Source organism: Ostrea edulis, chromosome 7 (assembly GCF_947568905.1).
Source record: "Ostrea edulis chromosome 7, xbOstEdul1.1, whole genome shotgun sequence".
NCBI classification, from domain to species: Eukaryota; Metazoa; Mollusca; class Bivalvia; order Ostreida; family Ostreidae; genus Ostrea; species Ostrea edulis.
This window is the reverse complement of record NC_079170.1, coordinates 77,165,703-77,183,140: the sequence shown is the minus strand read 5'-3', so window position 1 is coordinate 77,183,140 and position 17,438 is coordinate 77,165,703.

Here is a 17,438-nt window from a genome sequence, read left to right as displayed (position 1 = left end):
TCTCTAGAAACACTGGGCCAATTTCAACCAAACTTGGCTAACAGCATACTTAGGTGAAAGGCGTTCTTGTTTGTTCAAATGAAGGGTCATGTCCCCTGTAAAAGGGGGAGATAATCACAAAAATGCAAAACAAAGGTGGGGTCATTTAAAATCTTCCCAACAACCATTGAGCCAGAAGAGATGACATTTACATGAAAGCTTTATGATATACACAAACTGTAGTGCAAATTCAAGTTTGTTAAAATAATAACCCCCGGTGGTAGGAGGGGACACAATAGGGGATAAAAGTTTTTACATGTGAATATATAGGTAAAGTCTTTAAAAGTCGTCTTAAGAAGCACTGGGCGAGGAAAGTATAAATTTTTACATGAAAGCTTCCTGACATAGTGCAAATTCACGTTTGTTAAAATCATGATCTCCGGGGCCACAATAGATGATCAAAGTTTTACATTCCAATATATAGGTAAAATCTTTTGAAATTCTTATCAAGATCCACTGTGCTAAGAATATAGAAATTTACATGAAAGCTTCCTGACATAGTGCAGATTCAAGTTCGTTAAAATCGTGAGCACCGGTGGTAGGATTGGACCACAATAGAGGATCAAAGTTTTACAAGAGAGGTGAAGATATCGAACCTATAAGCAATACAAAATAGATAGCTGCGCAAATATGGACACCTGGACACACCAGAGGTGGGATTAGGTGCCTAGGAGGAGTAAGCATCCCCTGTCGACCGGTCGCACCCACCGTGACTCCTACATCCTGATCAGGTAAACTGAATTATCTGTAGTCAAAATCAGTGTGCCAAGAACGGCCTAACAATCGGTATGAAACACATCCGACAGCATTTGACCCAATGATAAGTTGTATTGACGAACTAGATCGTTATAACGACCATAGAATTTGCGAAATGCTGACTTCAATCGAGACTGTTGAAAACCCTGTACCATCAGTTAACTTGTTTTTCAGTAGCTTGTCCCGATTTAAAAACTGATTATACGCAGAACAAGCTCTTGCGTATCGAATCAGTTGTGAGATATAAACACCGTATGCAGGTGATAATGGAATATTGCTACATAAATGCGAATATATAGGTACAATCTTTGAAAATCTTCTCAAGAACCACTGGGGTGGGAAATACAGATTTATATGAAAGCTTCTTTACATCCGTGATGTGTATTCTGCTCATTTGGACAAACGTGGATAAGATATAGACACATATTTTAAGTTCACATTTTGCTTTAATTTCCCAGATTAACAAAATGGTGTGATGCCTCCTGTCTACTTCCCATTGCTTCTTCTCCACTGTAAATAGAAAACTTCGTGAATAACTTCGTTATTCTACAAGTAAAGATTATGTTAACCTATTAACCAAGACGTTCTCTTTGCAGTTGGATGGTCCCAAGTGCAATTTTATTTACCCTAAGACGTTTAACCTTGGGACTGATTATTCCTCCCCCAATCTTAAGTGAAATGGAAGGGTTTTAGAAGAGAGTGGCCGTGACATGTCCTGTGTCACTGTGTTTAGAAGAGAGTGGCCGTGACATGTCCTGTGTCACTGTGTTTAGAAGAGAGTGGCCGTGACATGCCCTGTGTCACTTTGTTTAGAAGAGAGTGGCCGTGACATGCCCTGTGTCACTGTGTTTAGAAGAGAGTGGCCGTGACATGTCCTGTGTCACTGTGTTTAGAAGAGAGTGGCCGTGACATGTCCTGTGTCACTGTGTTTAGAAGAGAGTGGCCGTGACATGCCCTGTGTCACTGTGTTTAGAAGAGAGTGGCCGTGACATGCCCTGTGTCACTGTGTTTAGAAGAGAGTGGCCGTGACATGTCCTGTGTCACTGTGTTTAGAAGAGAGTGGCCGTGACATGCCCTGTGTCACTTTGTTTAGAAGAGAGTGGCCGTGACATGCCCTGTGTCACTGTGTTTAGAAGAGAGTGGCCGTGACATGTCCTGTGTCACTGTGTTTAGAAGAGAGTGGCCGTGACATGCCCTGTGTCACTGTGTTTAGAAGAGAGTGGCCGTGACATGCCCTGTGTCACTGTGGAGTAAGGCGATATGTAAAGCAAAATGTAATGAAAACAAAAACAATGGCGATACACAAAGTAAACAATCTTCCCTAATTGTTATAAGTTATGATAATACCGATATAAAAACAAAACAAACAAGTAAGGAACTTGTTCTTATGAATAAGAAACTATCTTATCACGATTTTACAATTGCTACATGCAATTGCAATGATTAAACGAACTACAGTGAAACTTCTCCAAACCGGTCCCTCAGAAAACCGGTTCTCCCTGAATATCGGCCGATTTTCAAAGTCCCGGCAGAAACCTTAACATTTCCTTACAAAGAAAGTCTCACAAAACCGGCCACCCCTGAAAACCGGACATCGGCCACTTTTTAAAGTACAATTGTTAACAAACAAGTGTAATTTACCCTTATAATACTGGCCACTATTTGAAGACTAGAAAATTTTGGCCAGAGGGGTGATTAAGACCGGCCGGGTGTGAGAAATGACTGCCCTACTGGCCAGGTGGGAAATTATCCATCGGAGGTGTGAAAAACACGAGTGGCCTCTATAAGTTCTATAGTTTACCTGTGCTGTCCAGGGTGTTAATTGGTGATTGGCCAATCCAAGTGACCCTTTCAAATTTCGGTACGAAATGTTATAAACAGATATGCACATATTGAATGAATACAATCAATACGCCATACTGTTGCACCATGGATATAAGCGGTAGTTAATAAACAACAAACCCATAACTGTTAATGATAATTTTCAATAGATAAATGATTTTTGGAGGGTTTTCATAGACTTAAAATTCCTAAGAAACATCAAAATTAAAATTATATATTTACTACTGTACTTTTCAAAAACGTCAAAACAAATTTGTTAACGATATAAGCAATGGACGTAAACAGAGTTTTTATAGGTAAGAGGGATTCCAATAATAGGCCTCTGTGTTTTCTTTATGTATCCTGTTATAAATGTTTAGTTAAAATTAGATGATTGCAGCAAGAGTATTTCTTGTAATGATTACCTGTAGGTACTAGCGTTTTGGATTTACGCAATAGACAAGTTATTTTCAAACATTTAACAGTAATGCTCAAAACTGTCACAAAGAAATCAACACTTACTTGCTTTTAATCCATTTTCAACGTGTCCCCTGTCCCGGGTTTACGTTAACTGGTCTTGGGAGCTGTCACAATAGGGGACCAGTTAAGAGAAAAACAGGCTGACGTAATCAGAGTTGTGATTTAAACCCGGGACAGGGGCATATTGAAAATGGATTAAAAGCAAGTAAGTGTTGATTTCCTTGTGACAGTTTTGTGCATTGCTGTTAAATGTTTGAAAACAAATTGTCTATTGCTTAAATCCAGGCACATCTGAGTCGAAACGTCGGTTGAAGCATAAACCGTCACCGACTCCGGCATTTACACGTTTTCCAGAATCAAAACATGAATGCTTGCGAAGAGAAGTCGATGTAGGCTATGCCTCTTGACTTCTCTAAAGAGAATACCATCTAAGGGTGCATACAATGTATAATTAAGGAGGTACCTTACATCGTCATAATGTCTGACTTCCTTTTAAAACATGGATGATAAAAATCATTATCAGCAACATTTATCTATTCCTTTTGGATTTAATTACCTAGCCAAGTAGTTCAGGTTAGCAAACTGACTACTGAGCTGTAGGTTGTGCGTTCGAGTCCAGCAGGAATTTTAAATTTTTTCCCCCAGAATATTTTCTACTAAAACTGCATTTTTGACATTAAAATTAAGTAAATTTGAACATTTTCAATTTCAAAATATTGTTGTACATATCCTTAGGATTACAAGGAGAAAGCTTTAAAACTCCTGGCATACATTTGCCATGATTGTCTTGCAATAAATTTGTGCAGATTCAGTTATTGCTTTTCATTAATTTAATTGATGTGGATATCAATGTGGTGGAGTTCCTGCTCACATTCAAATTTGGAGCTCAGTATAAATGATTTGAGATCTCTTTAATTCAATTGAAGATATATAATTATTTTAATCTGCTTTTGTATAAGAATTAATGCACAGAAGAGAGCTACAATTCAATAAGATCATTATAGAAATGTTGAATTGATGATATCTCTAATTATATAGTTGCTCTCTCTAAAAGAATTATTGCATACATCTGCAGTCAATTAATGTTATATTTAATCCAATTGTAGAGAGCAATACATCAATTACAGTGCACATTGATTGAATTATTGCTCTCTACAATTGAATTGTAGCTTGCACCAATTCAGTTGTTGATATCGTCAATTCATTTGAAGAGAGCAACAATTCAATCATAGCGCACATCAATTCAGCAGAATAATTACTGTTATCACCAATTCAATTAATGTATGCAAAAATTCTGAAATGAAAATATGCTAAAATTATTTGAAGAGATCATTGACTTGTTGCATGCTTCAAATGAATTGATAGTATCTTCAAAATAATTAAAGATGCCTTAAATTATTTTAGTTTATATTGATTTGGCACTCCATACAACTGAGCCAAAGACCTCAATAAGCTTGTCTGAGCAGAATGTCATTGTTGCAAGTCCTCTTTCAATTTTTCATTTCAATGAAACTTAGTATAAAGTATCTTTGAGTAAAGAACTTTTAAGTTTGTTCATTTCAGGTTCCATGCCACCCCCAAAAGGGAAATAGACCTTATATCAATTCATGAAATATAATAAAAACCAAAACATGTTAAAGCATCTTATATAGTTCCATATTCAAGTAGTCCAGTGTTTCTTAACAAAGAATGACTACCAGAAAACCATCCATATAAGAAAGTTAAACTTTTGTTCATTGAGACGTACCGGTAGTACATACACAAGAAAGATATTTCATTGAACTAAGAATCAATTCCACAATACTTTTAAATAATTGTTATAATAAAGGTTTTAAGAGAAATCAACACCAATCATGGTTCAAAGAGTTATATTGTCTTAATCACATTAACCCTAAAATATTTAAACAATGTCACATGGCATAGTGTCTAAAACATATATATACAAGTATGTGGATGCATACTGTAATTTACATTATAGGAACCAACATGACTATTTTAGATCAGAACCTTGCTTGGGCAACCATAGTCTATGAAAGCACAAACATTTTAAGTATCAAAGACAATTCAATAAATACATGTATATAATTTATTACACAACCATACATATCTGACATTAATAATACATATCAGAAGGTGCTAAACATTTTGAATATATAAATGTATAGTAAATAAATTTGTTTTTCTGTAAACTTCTCCTGTGGTTAGCAAGTTTAACAGTACAAAGGTATGGCTTGGACAAAATTCATGGGTGTTTTTGTAGGGGATAGTGGAGGGGCATGGGAGTGTTCAAACAACAAATCCTGTTATTATTTTACAAGAGCTCTTTATTTTTAAAATAAATTGCACGTATCTCTGTGATATTTTTGTATATTTGAATAAACAAACACGTATTTGGTTTAAACTATATTTATTGAATGAAACATTGCATGAAACATACAAACGGGTGCCAAATGAAACAGGATTCGGAAATAAGTGCTAGCACCTATAAAAAAATCTGTCTCCTATTTTACATTGATAAATCAGAATCGTGTTATGGTTAAGGCATAAACATATATATGCAATTCGTCATTTACATGTACATAAAAAATAATGATAAAACAATGGTGTTGATAATGTGTGATGGGGTTGTGTGAATATTTCAACATCATTGAGAACATATACATGTACATCAGGCAAATATTATAATGCAACGCGTAAGTGTTATTGATATAAACACATATTTCACAAGCTGTCCGGGGATTTCAGCGACCGTATGTATATAAGTGACATGGACATGTGGTATGCATGCATTTTACTTTACATTCAAATTACTATTTGAATTTTTAGACATCGGTTGTATGTGCATTTGGAATGTAAATGCTTTAGAGAGACAACATCAGATCTCGAGGAATAAATATCAAATAAAACCAGATCTACTGACTTCTGAATGCTTTGAACTAAGGTTTTATGATGCTTGTACAGAACCATCTGATTATTTTTTCTTCAAAGGATGTTCTTTTAATGACTACTGAATTCCTGCTCTCATGACAAAAATTGTTGTTTTATAATTACACAGATGGTGTGTTTTCTTCATTTTTATCACATCAATCAGTTTAAAAGGCAATGATTACATTTATGCTCATTTCGAAACATATAATCTTAAAAATAGTCTTGAAAATAGAAACGTTTTAGACGTATATTTGGAAATCATCGATTTGGTTTTATGCTATAATATACTGACGACTTTAAAAGTGGAACATATCTTTTTTCCCAAGTAATATTTTTGATAATAGCTTCCTTTATTGCAAACTTCACCATTACATCGCTACGCCTCGGCTAACAATGGGTTTCTCGGGGGGGGGGGGGGGGGGGGATTTCAATGTTACCCTCAACTACATGCACTATTTATATGGTATAAACTGATTTTTGAAAAGATAAAACAAACCATACCAAAAAAAATCCGTTCACTACACGCTTAAAGTGCTTACTTGGATGGTTTTTATTCATTCATTAAGATTAATAACCTGATAAATCCGTTTAATTAGTATTAAACAGTACGTGTACGACAAAGAACCGTGGTAAAGTCTGGGGGTTTTTTTTGCTCCCCGTGCAACTTCAGTGAACCCCACCGATAAATGTGTCCTTACAACGAAAAACTTCCGGCCGTTGTCTAAATAAAAAAAATCCATGATAAATGACGTGCGAGAACAACCGAACAACTTAGTCAGGGCATGGAATTAATTAAATGAGCATTCAGAAGTCAGGATATAATTAGACGTTGTACTACTTATAGGTGACCTATAATCTACATCTAAAACTGTGCATTGTAATAGTTATCTCTCTTTAACTTTATGGCTTACGAAAACGTTCAAATGTTTTTAGTTTATTATCTATTATGGATTTAGTTTAGCGAGAGAGAAAAACCCAAACAAAAACAAACAAACAAAAAAACAACAAAACATTAAATAAGATAAATTGTAAACATAGTGAATTCAATTTCATCGCGTTAATTTCTCAATCTACCGCATGAAAAGGTGAGGATAACGAACAGTGAACAAAATGATAAACCCATGGACAAAAATTTAATATCAAAACTGACTAAATTCAACAACCTGTAATTTTCTTTCAAAATTGAAGAAAATCAAATTCCTTGTCAAATACACACCTTCAATACTTATATAAACTCTGTAAAATAAAAAAGGTTCTCATTCGAAAGCTGTGAAAGCAGAGACAGGCAAATCACGCACTGTCTACGTGATATCAGAACTGATAGAAGGAGTGAGGCCATCATTAGTGGATAGTGTGACAATATTAAGGATGTTTGTACACTATGATTACATCAAGGGATCGCTCTCATTGACCGGTCAACGAGGAATGCTTACCCCTCATAGGCATCTGACTCCATCTTTGGTGTGTCTAGGGGTCTGTGTTTGCCCTACTCTCAATTCTCTAATTTTTACGGGATTTATGAGATTGATCACTAGTTGTCATCTCAATATTTTGTTCACCCTGGTGCCTCGTCAAACCTTAAACGTTTAATGTTAATACGCTGGTTTCGAGATATGCTCGAGTTATTTCCCTTTGAAGAACTCTCGTACATAGTAAGGCACGAAACAACTTGTTTACATGCGGGAGTGGGACGAATATTCATCACTGCATAAGTGAATGTACTCATTGAGTCTCTCATACGCTGTTTCATCACCCGAATTCAACTGATACACAAACTAAGTGATAAGTATTCAGGGAGTAATTAGATACATGGAATCCTTATTATATCACGTAATTTTATTGGGCGTATGTATCATATCCTGGATATTACTTTCAAATATGACATTATTTTTATGTTTCTGCTTTAGTAAAACGTTTCTTTCAATAGTATTTTGTGTTTCCAATATTTACATATTTAAAGAGAAGCCGCTTTTAATACATTTTATCGTCTTCCTCACTGACAGTAGGTTCACTCTGTCCCACTTAGGCCCTCAAAGTTCTACTAAATGTACCTTCTACACAGGAGAGCTCTTATCTCGAAACTGGCATATTAATTAAACTTTATTGTACTCCTTCCCGTACTTTCGATATATAAACCGATTTTGATGTTGGGAGAGGGCTACAATACGCTATGCCTGCTGCCCAATCCCTTTCACTTTGTGACTATAATTATTATGAATTAAAATATTAACCGATTTTATTCATTCTATCCACGGCTGAATTATCTCAATTAAGCTAGGTTCTTAGCTTGTTGTTTCAATTGTCAAACATATACTTATTTACATGTATTCAATTGAAAAAAAAAAAAAATACAACCCCGATGAATGTGAAATATCATTAGCAATGTTTTCAAAATATTTCGTTTTTTTTTTTTTTTAATTTGAAAGCAGTTTTACAGATATATAACACGTACTACGACAACATGCAGCAATTAGCCTATTTTTCATCACAGGATGAAATAGCATGATGCCCTGGAGAAGTCAGAACCCATGTTGTAATATGAGAGATGCAACATCTTACAATATTTCAAGTACAGACTGTGCGCTCATCTCAGTACATGTATATCCCTTTCCGAAGAGCAATTATCAGACGTTTTAGGGAAAAGAGCAAATATAAGCTTAACATATTCTCGTTTGCTATCTCGAGAATTCTGTAAGTTGGTTGTATATTTAACGTCCCACTCATATGGAGACGTCACCAATGCCGGTGAGGGGCTGCAAAAATTTAGGCTGATACATCAACATTTTGATTTTATGCTGTAGGATAAACTGATGAGCTAGAATTATTCGATTTCTTTAATTACTTTTTGGATTTGAATTATTCCATAAAAATTGTTGGTTTCCAAATCTGACAAATAGTATAGTTCTTTTACAGTAATTTGTCAATGAATGTCGATGTATTTCTGCTTTTATAATTACATACGGCTCCACTTGTTTGGCACGCTGTTTTTGGCTATATTTAGATCTAAAACTTCATAGTTATTTCGGATTTCAAACATTTCGGTTGAGCATCACTGAAGAGAAATTATTTGTCGAAATGCGCATCTGGTGCATCAAAATTGGTACCGTATAAGTTTTACATTATGACCCCTGGGTCGAGGCCTCTGCTGGTGGACTGTTAGTCCCCGAGGGTCTCTACAGCCCAGTAGCTAAGTACTTCGTTACTAGCTTGAAAATACGGATGTATATTTAATTGCTGTTATAAAATTTAGAAATTCATTTCAAAATTAAGGATTATCTCCCTGATGCATAGCTCTTATCCTTGGACGAATTTGGCTCCACTTGTTTGGCACGCTGTTTTTGGCTATATTTAGATCTAAAACTTCATAGTTATTTCGGATTTCAAACATTTCAGTTGAGCATCACTGAAGAGACATTATTTGTCGAAATGCGCATCTGGTGCATCAAAATTGGTACCGTATAAGTTTTACATTATGACCCCTGGGTCGAGGCCTCTGCTGGTGGACTGTTAGTCCCCGAGGGTCTCTACAGCCCAGTAGCTAAGTACTTCGTTACTAACTTGAAAATACGGATGTTTATTTAATTGCTGTTATAAAATTTAGAAATTCATTTCAAAATTAAGGATTATCTCCCTCATGCATAGCTCTTATCCTTGGACGAATTTGGCTCCACTTGTTTGGCACGCTGTTTTTGGCTATATTTAGATCTAAAACTTCATAGTTATTTCGGATTTCAAACATTTCAGTTGAGCATCACTGAAGAGACATTATTTGTCGAAATGCGCATCTGGTGCATCAAAATTGGTACCGTATAAGTTTTACATTATGACCCCTGGGTCGAGGCCTCTGCTGGTGGACTGTTAGTTCCCGAGGGTCTCTACAGCCCAGTAGCTAAGTACTTCGTTACTAGCTTGAAAATACGGATGTATATTTAATTGCTGTTATAAAATTTAGAAATTCATTTCAAAATTAAGGATTATCTCCCTCATGCATAGCTCTTATCCTTGGACGAATTTGGCTCCACTTGTTTGGCACGCTGCTTTTGGCTATATTTAGATCTAAAACTTCATAGTTATTTCGGATTTCAAACATTACGGTTGAGCATCACTGAAGAGACATTATTTGTCGAAATGCGCATCTGGTGCATCAAAATTGGTACCGTATAAGTTTTACATTATGACCCCTGGGTCGAGGCCTCTGCTGGTAAACTGTTAGTCCCCGAGGGTCTCTACAGCCCAGTAGCTAAGTACTTCGTTACTAGCTTGAAAATATGGATGTATATTTAATTGCTGTTATAAAATTTAGAAATTCATTTCAAAATTAAGGATTATCTCCCTGATGCATAGCTCTTATCCTTGGACGAATTTGGCTCCACTTGTTTGGCACGCTGCTTTTGGCTATATTTAGATCTAAAACTTCATAGTTATTTCGGATTTCAAACATTTCGGTTGAGCATCACTGAAGAGACATTATTTGTCGAAATGCGCATCTGGTGCATCAAAATTGGTACCGTATAAGTTTTACATGTAGATCATGGTTTTGTCATTGACAGCACAAAAAATTAGATCCTTAAATATATTTTTTTTATGTTAATAAGAGGTTTCAGAACGATTTTCTTGATATTTCTCCTTGTCCAGCAGTATAGTTTAAATGCATATTGTATGAAATAGGTTTTGCTTTGCAAACGTACAAAAGCTCAAAACTTTGATTAAATTGTTCTACGTTATCTAGAAATGTTTGCTGAAAATAAATTCAAGCATTTATACGTCATTGCAGATCCTTCAGAACGTCACGGCTAGGCTGGCCAATCACTGCACAGCTAAGACGTCATGTCCGGTAATACATAACTAAGGCGTCATGGTTGGCTGTACAGAGCTAAGACGTCATGTCTGGTAGTACATAGCTAAGGCGTCATGCCTGGCTGATCACTACATAGCTAAGGCGTCATGCCTAGTTGATCACTATATAGCTAAGGCGTCATGCTTGGTTGATCACTACATAGCTAAGACGACATGTCTGGCCGCAAAGCCTTTGATAGAAAGTAACTCCTTTATGAATATTCAAACGGTTTGCGTGACCTAGGCTACATATTTATATGTCCTACTGCAGGGAAAAAATCTAGGCATTTGATTGGACGACAAGCAGGTAATATGAGATCATCAACCCTGCCGAGAATAGATAGGATACAAATAACTTCGATAGGTCTATATACTTAACTTGTTTTGTAAAATAAACATTATTTGATCGCTCTGCAGTGTTTGGATTCTTGGCAGGGAATATGGAATCACATCGCCTCGGGAGAATATAAACTTTGACAGGGAATGTGAGTCATATCCCCTACTAAAAAATCTGATCACTAATAATATATGTATCAATATGAAATTAACAGTTTTCACTTTTCTGTGATAGAATTAACCAAAGTAGACGGAAGCAGACGTGAATATGTTGTCTAAAATACAGATATCATCAAATATCCAGGTATATGTATTAATTTCTGGCAGAGATATCTCAAATGTTATCTGTTTTATCATGACAAAACTAGCTATGGTTTGTCAAATTGTATGCTAAAATTGGTATTTTCTTTACAATCCATTAGTGCAAATGCTATGACATGCAAATCTGCATTTTAGTAATTACGACATATTACGCAGAAGTTTTCTACCATGCATTTAAAATCATTTGTCTTTTAGAATTCCCCATTTGCACGGTTTTTATACATGAAAAGAATGTATTTGTTATTTTCCTTATCATCAACGAAGTACACACGTATCTTAGGACTGTTGTCTACGACACGTTTGTAGAATTTGACTCAGTAAATTTATTGTCTTTAGCGGATAATTAAGCGTAAACATGGGAATGGAGTAATCAATGCTCTCTAGAATGATAACACAGGGGATGTTCTTCGATCATAGAGATTACATTTAGGCTGTAAATTTCACTGTCTTTTACCTTTATCATTTAAAACCAGAATGTCGGAGGATTATGACCAATTAAATCTTCTTTAAGTGTTCCCCAAAGGACGCTGAACATGTTTACAGTATGATGTGAAAGATAACGTGAATGACTAAACAGAAAACAAATTGTTATATGTTGACTGAATTAGAATCTTGACACATAGGTTAAATTCTTGCTGCTGTTGTTTGTTTTGTAGTTTTTCAAGCCTTTGATTTACATTTATATCCAATGATATATATATATAGATATATATATATATATATATATATATATAACACACAGTAGCGTTACAAAACTATAATTGTTTGCCCCTATATAATTCACATATAACATATGTTTTGTTTGGTACCCCCTCCCTCACACACATCTCTTGTAATCTTTTCTGATTCAAAATTGTTGAAATAAACAGCATTTATCTGAGAAGAAGGAATTGCGTTTCTCGAAATTTTACTTTGCAAAAAATTCAGTATCTTGATTGAAACAAAATGTGTGGTTATGTATACCAAGGCCTTCGTTCAAATTCAATGTTTTGTTTAATATCTACGCTCATCTCAAAATACAGACTTTTCAGAGTTTTGCTTTGTAATGTGTAGCCGTCACTCATGTAATGTACACGTAAAATGCGTGAGAGAGAGAGAGAGAGAGAGAGAGAGAGAGAGAGAGAGAGAGAGAGAGAGAGAGAGCTAATTAAAACTAAAGATAGTATTTGGAATGTTTTGCAATATTTCACCGAATACACTTTCTATACTTTTATCAGATAAAAAAAATGCGAGTAGGGAGTTACCTTAAATCATAAGGATTCGTAATGCATTATATAAAATTTCATTGCTAGGCTCAAGGAGATTACATCCGGAACTAAGTCTCACAGACAGGCATACACAACTAGATACTAAAATACCATTCAAAAATCATTTTTCTTTATGAAAAATTTTACTTAATTTGGTATGAAAATATACTTAACTCACATGTACGTAATAGTTGATTTTAAGCCAGATTGGCTCTCATTCAAACATTTTTTGTACAATTTAAGCCAAAAAGGGGAGGCCGAGGGAGAAACCCTACTGGGAGGCGGAGTCTGTTATATAAGTAACTCTTCCCCAAGGATAAATCTACTATATAGACAATTATCCGGGGATTACAAAATAGTATAGGGGTGGAATCTACTCTACAATACAGGTCATGAATTATATCAATGTAATACATCTTTCATCTTTCTCCCTAAAAGCAGCGTTTTAGATCTACAATTTGACGCAATCAACTTTAAGTATACCAAAGATAACAGCAAAACTCCCTGACCTTTTCCTGACTTTAAAAACGGAAAAGTTCAAGGTGTTACGTCTATTCACAATATATAAAAAAACAACTCGCCGATAGAAGAGTGTGTTTTTCAATTGGCTGAAAGATCTGGAAATGTAACAGACTGACAGAGCTTCCAGTAACCATTCAATCACCTTTTTGTAACCATTCAATCACCTTTCTGTAACTATTCAATCACCTTTCTGTAACCATTCAATCACTTTTTTGTAACCATTCAATCACCTTTCTGTAACTATTTAATCACCTTTCTGTAACCATTCAATCACCTTTCTGTAACTATTCAATCACCTTTTTGTAACTATTCAATCACCTTTTTGTAACCATTCAATCACCTTTCTGTAACTATTCAATCACCTTTCTGTAACCATTCAATCACCTTTTTCTAACCATTCAATCACCTTTTTGTAACCAGTCAATCACCTTTTTGTAAACATTCAATCACCTTTCTGTAACCATTTAATCACCTATCTGTAACCACTCAATCACCTTTCTGTAACCGTTCAATCACCTTTCAGTCACCATTCAAGCTCCTTCCATTCACCATTCAATTACTTTTCTGTAACCATTCAATCACCTTTGTGTAACTATTCAATCACCTTTCTGTAACCATTCAATCACCTTTCTGTAACTATTCAATCACCTTTCTGTAACCATTCAATCACCTTTTTGTAACCAGTCAATCACCTTTTTATAACCATTCAATCACCTTTTTGTAACCATTCAATTACCTTTCTGTAACCATTCAATCACTTTCTATTAACCATTCAATCACCTTTCTGTAACCATTCAATCAACTTTTTGTAACCATTCAATCACCTTTTTGTAAACATTCAATCACCTTTCTGTAACCATTTAATCACCTTTCTGTAACCACTCAATCACCTTTCTGTAACCGTTCAATCACCTTTCAGTCACCATTCAATCTCCTTCCATTCACCATTCAATTACTTTTCTGTAACCATTCAATCACCTTTGTGTAACTATTCAATCACCTTTCTGTAACCATTCAATCACCTTTCTGTAACTATTCAATCACCTCTTTGTAAACATTCAATCACCTTTCTGTAACCACTCAATCACCTTTCTGTAACCATTCAATCACCTTTCTGTAACCATTCAATCACCTTTCTGTAACCATTCATTCACCTTTCTTTAACCATTCAATCACCTTTCTGTAACCATTCAATCACCTTTTTGTAACCATTCAATCACCTTTTTGTAAACATTCAATCACCTTTTTGTAACCATTCAATTACCTTTCTGTAACTATTCAATCGTCTTTTTATAACTATTCAATCACCTTTTTGTAACTATTCAATCACCTTTCTTTAACCATTCAATCACCTTTCTGTAACCATTCAATCACCTTTTTGTAACCATTCAATCACCTTTCTGTAACCATTCAATCACCTTTTTGTAAACATTCAATCACCTTTCTGTAACCATTCAATCACCTTTCTGTAACCATTCAATCACCTTTTTGTAATATTCAATCACCTTTCTGTAACCATTCAATCACCTTTCTGTAACTATTCAATCACCTTTCTGTAACCACTCAATCACCTTTCTGTAACTATTCAATCACCTTTCTGTAACCATTCAATTACCTTTCTGTAACCACTCAATCACCTTTCTGTAACTATTCAATCACCGTTCTGTAACTATTCAATCACCTTTCTGTAACCATTCAATCACTTTTTTGTAACCATTCAATCACCTTTCTGTAACCATTCAATCACCGTTCTGTAACTATTCAATCACCTTTCTGTAACCATTCAATCACTTTTTTGTAACCATTCAATCACCTTTCTGTAACTATTCAATCACCTTTCTGTAACCATTCAATCACTTTTTTGTAACCATTCAATCACCTTTCTGTAACCATTCAATCACCTTTCTGTAACCATTCAATCACCTTTCTGTAACTATTCAATCACCTTTCTGTTACTATTCAATCACCTTTCTGTAACCATTCAATCACCTTTCTGTAACTATTCAATCACCTTTCTGTCACCATTCAATCACCTTTCTGTAACCATTCAATCACCTTTCAGTCACCATTCAGTTTACTGCATGGCATGATTTCATCCTGTGGATCGGTAGATACCCTTGTGATATTTTGTATTTTATTTCGTCTGTGTTTGTCAAATGTTATCTGTTTCTGTATTGTTCGTGGTGCCGACATTAAATAAAATTTATAATTACCTACATGTATTTACTTACTTACTTAGATGAATTGACCTAAATAATCTCCACACATAACCAGGAAGCAGAAATGAATTTGTAACCATAATCAAATCTTATATGTTTCTATGAAATATAACCATATTTTTTCAAGTCCGTAGTTGGTTGGCATATTTTGAATATTCCGTGACCTACCACCTGAAAATAACATTGAAATAAAAGTAGCATGATCTGCACGTGTTCTAGCAGGAAACAGCGGGAATTTACAATAGAATGAAGAGTAGTTGTAGAAAAGTCAACTTTTGAATGTTATCGTTATCGGTCATTTAAGTTTCCTTGGTGTTATACTTAAATACACTTTCAAGGTCCTAGATAGAGTTAAGAAATATATTTCTTTTCATGAAATACACGAGGGCATGAACTGTGACGATGTACGCCAGCATTGATTGTCAACCAGCGCTTCATTAAAAGTAGGCCGACGTGAAGCGCCGATGGTTCATACCCTCAGGTATTTCCCAAAAAATGATTTATTTCTTATATTTACATTCTGCTTTCATTTCTGCCGGAATTCCCAACCGTTAAAATAGACGTGGTACGTTTAACAATATTTTTTTTATCCAGGTTCACACAACAAGTAAGTAAGTAATTTATTTATTATAGTGACATGTGTTTTAAAATACAATATTTCACAACATTTTACAAAGTACATAAATTATTGAACACCCGGCCCAAACGGACCTATATGTCACTTTGAATCAATATATATGTATCATAACATTGTATATATACATTAACAAATGTACTGTTATGACATTGATAATAACTTCCGATGATATACATAGGCTAATTAATGTATACAATTACATATTATATATTCTGGATGATCTAAAATCTATAAATCTTTTAATTTATGAAATGTATTCCATTTCTTCTCAGAAACATCTACATAATCATTTTTGCATGCTAACTGCCTTTCTACTTTGTACACATTTGTCCAAGTGGTAACAGAGTTATTTAACAAAGGCGGATTGCCTCTACATTTGCAACAATACACAAAGTACTGTAAATAATAATTAATCAAATTGATCATTTCATTTTCTGAGCTACTCATCAAAAAGGTTTTTTTTTATCAACAATATTTACTTAAGAAAAAAAATCCCTAAACCATGACTGCACATTCTTGAAAAATAAAACAACATTTTCACAGTCATGCAAAACATGATCTATTGATTCCATTTCTTTTGCACAAAACGAACATAAATCGTTGTATATTTATCAAGATTCATACGCGCATTATTCACAACTGCATGTCATTACAAAAAACGCCTTTTTGTAAACGAACTTATCATGTCGCCATTTTTGCTCAGAAGGAATAACGCTTTCCCTAAAAATCTGTACAATTTAACAAAGGGATTGATTTTGTTGTTAGCAATGGAGATGTACACGAACCACAAGAATGGTTGAATGTTGGATTTTACTGGCGGATCTAGACCTTACTCATCCGCCACTGGATTTTAGTGTTCCTCGGCTACCGTGTCGTGTCTATCGGACATTCAAACAGGCGCACTGCCGTTTACCGTGATTTCATGTTTGTTATTAGATGTGGTTTCCTGCTTAGTGCCTCGGGGTGGGGGTGTTGGGGGTGTTAAAAACATATTTTCTATTTCATATAAGATTTGCTTGCTTGAATGGATGGGTGGGTAGAAAAACCCCGTTTAATTCATCCTTATATTGCAGGCAATTTCCTTTTCATACAAGACCTTAGCAACATCCTCAAAATATTGGCTTTCGTATCATAATTGTGATTAAAGATAATTAATAAAATATGAAAATATTAACATTGGCAAGTGATCGTAATTCATCATAGGGTTTCATTTAATTCAATTCAGCACGTCTAATAGTTTGTAAATACTAAAACAATAAGAAGCCTGTCCATACCAAACGCGTCTCCCTTGTGTAA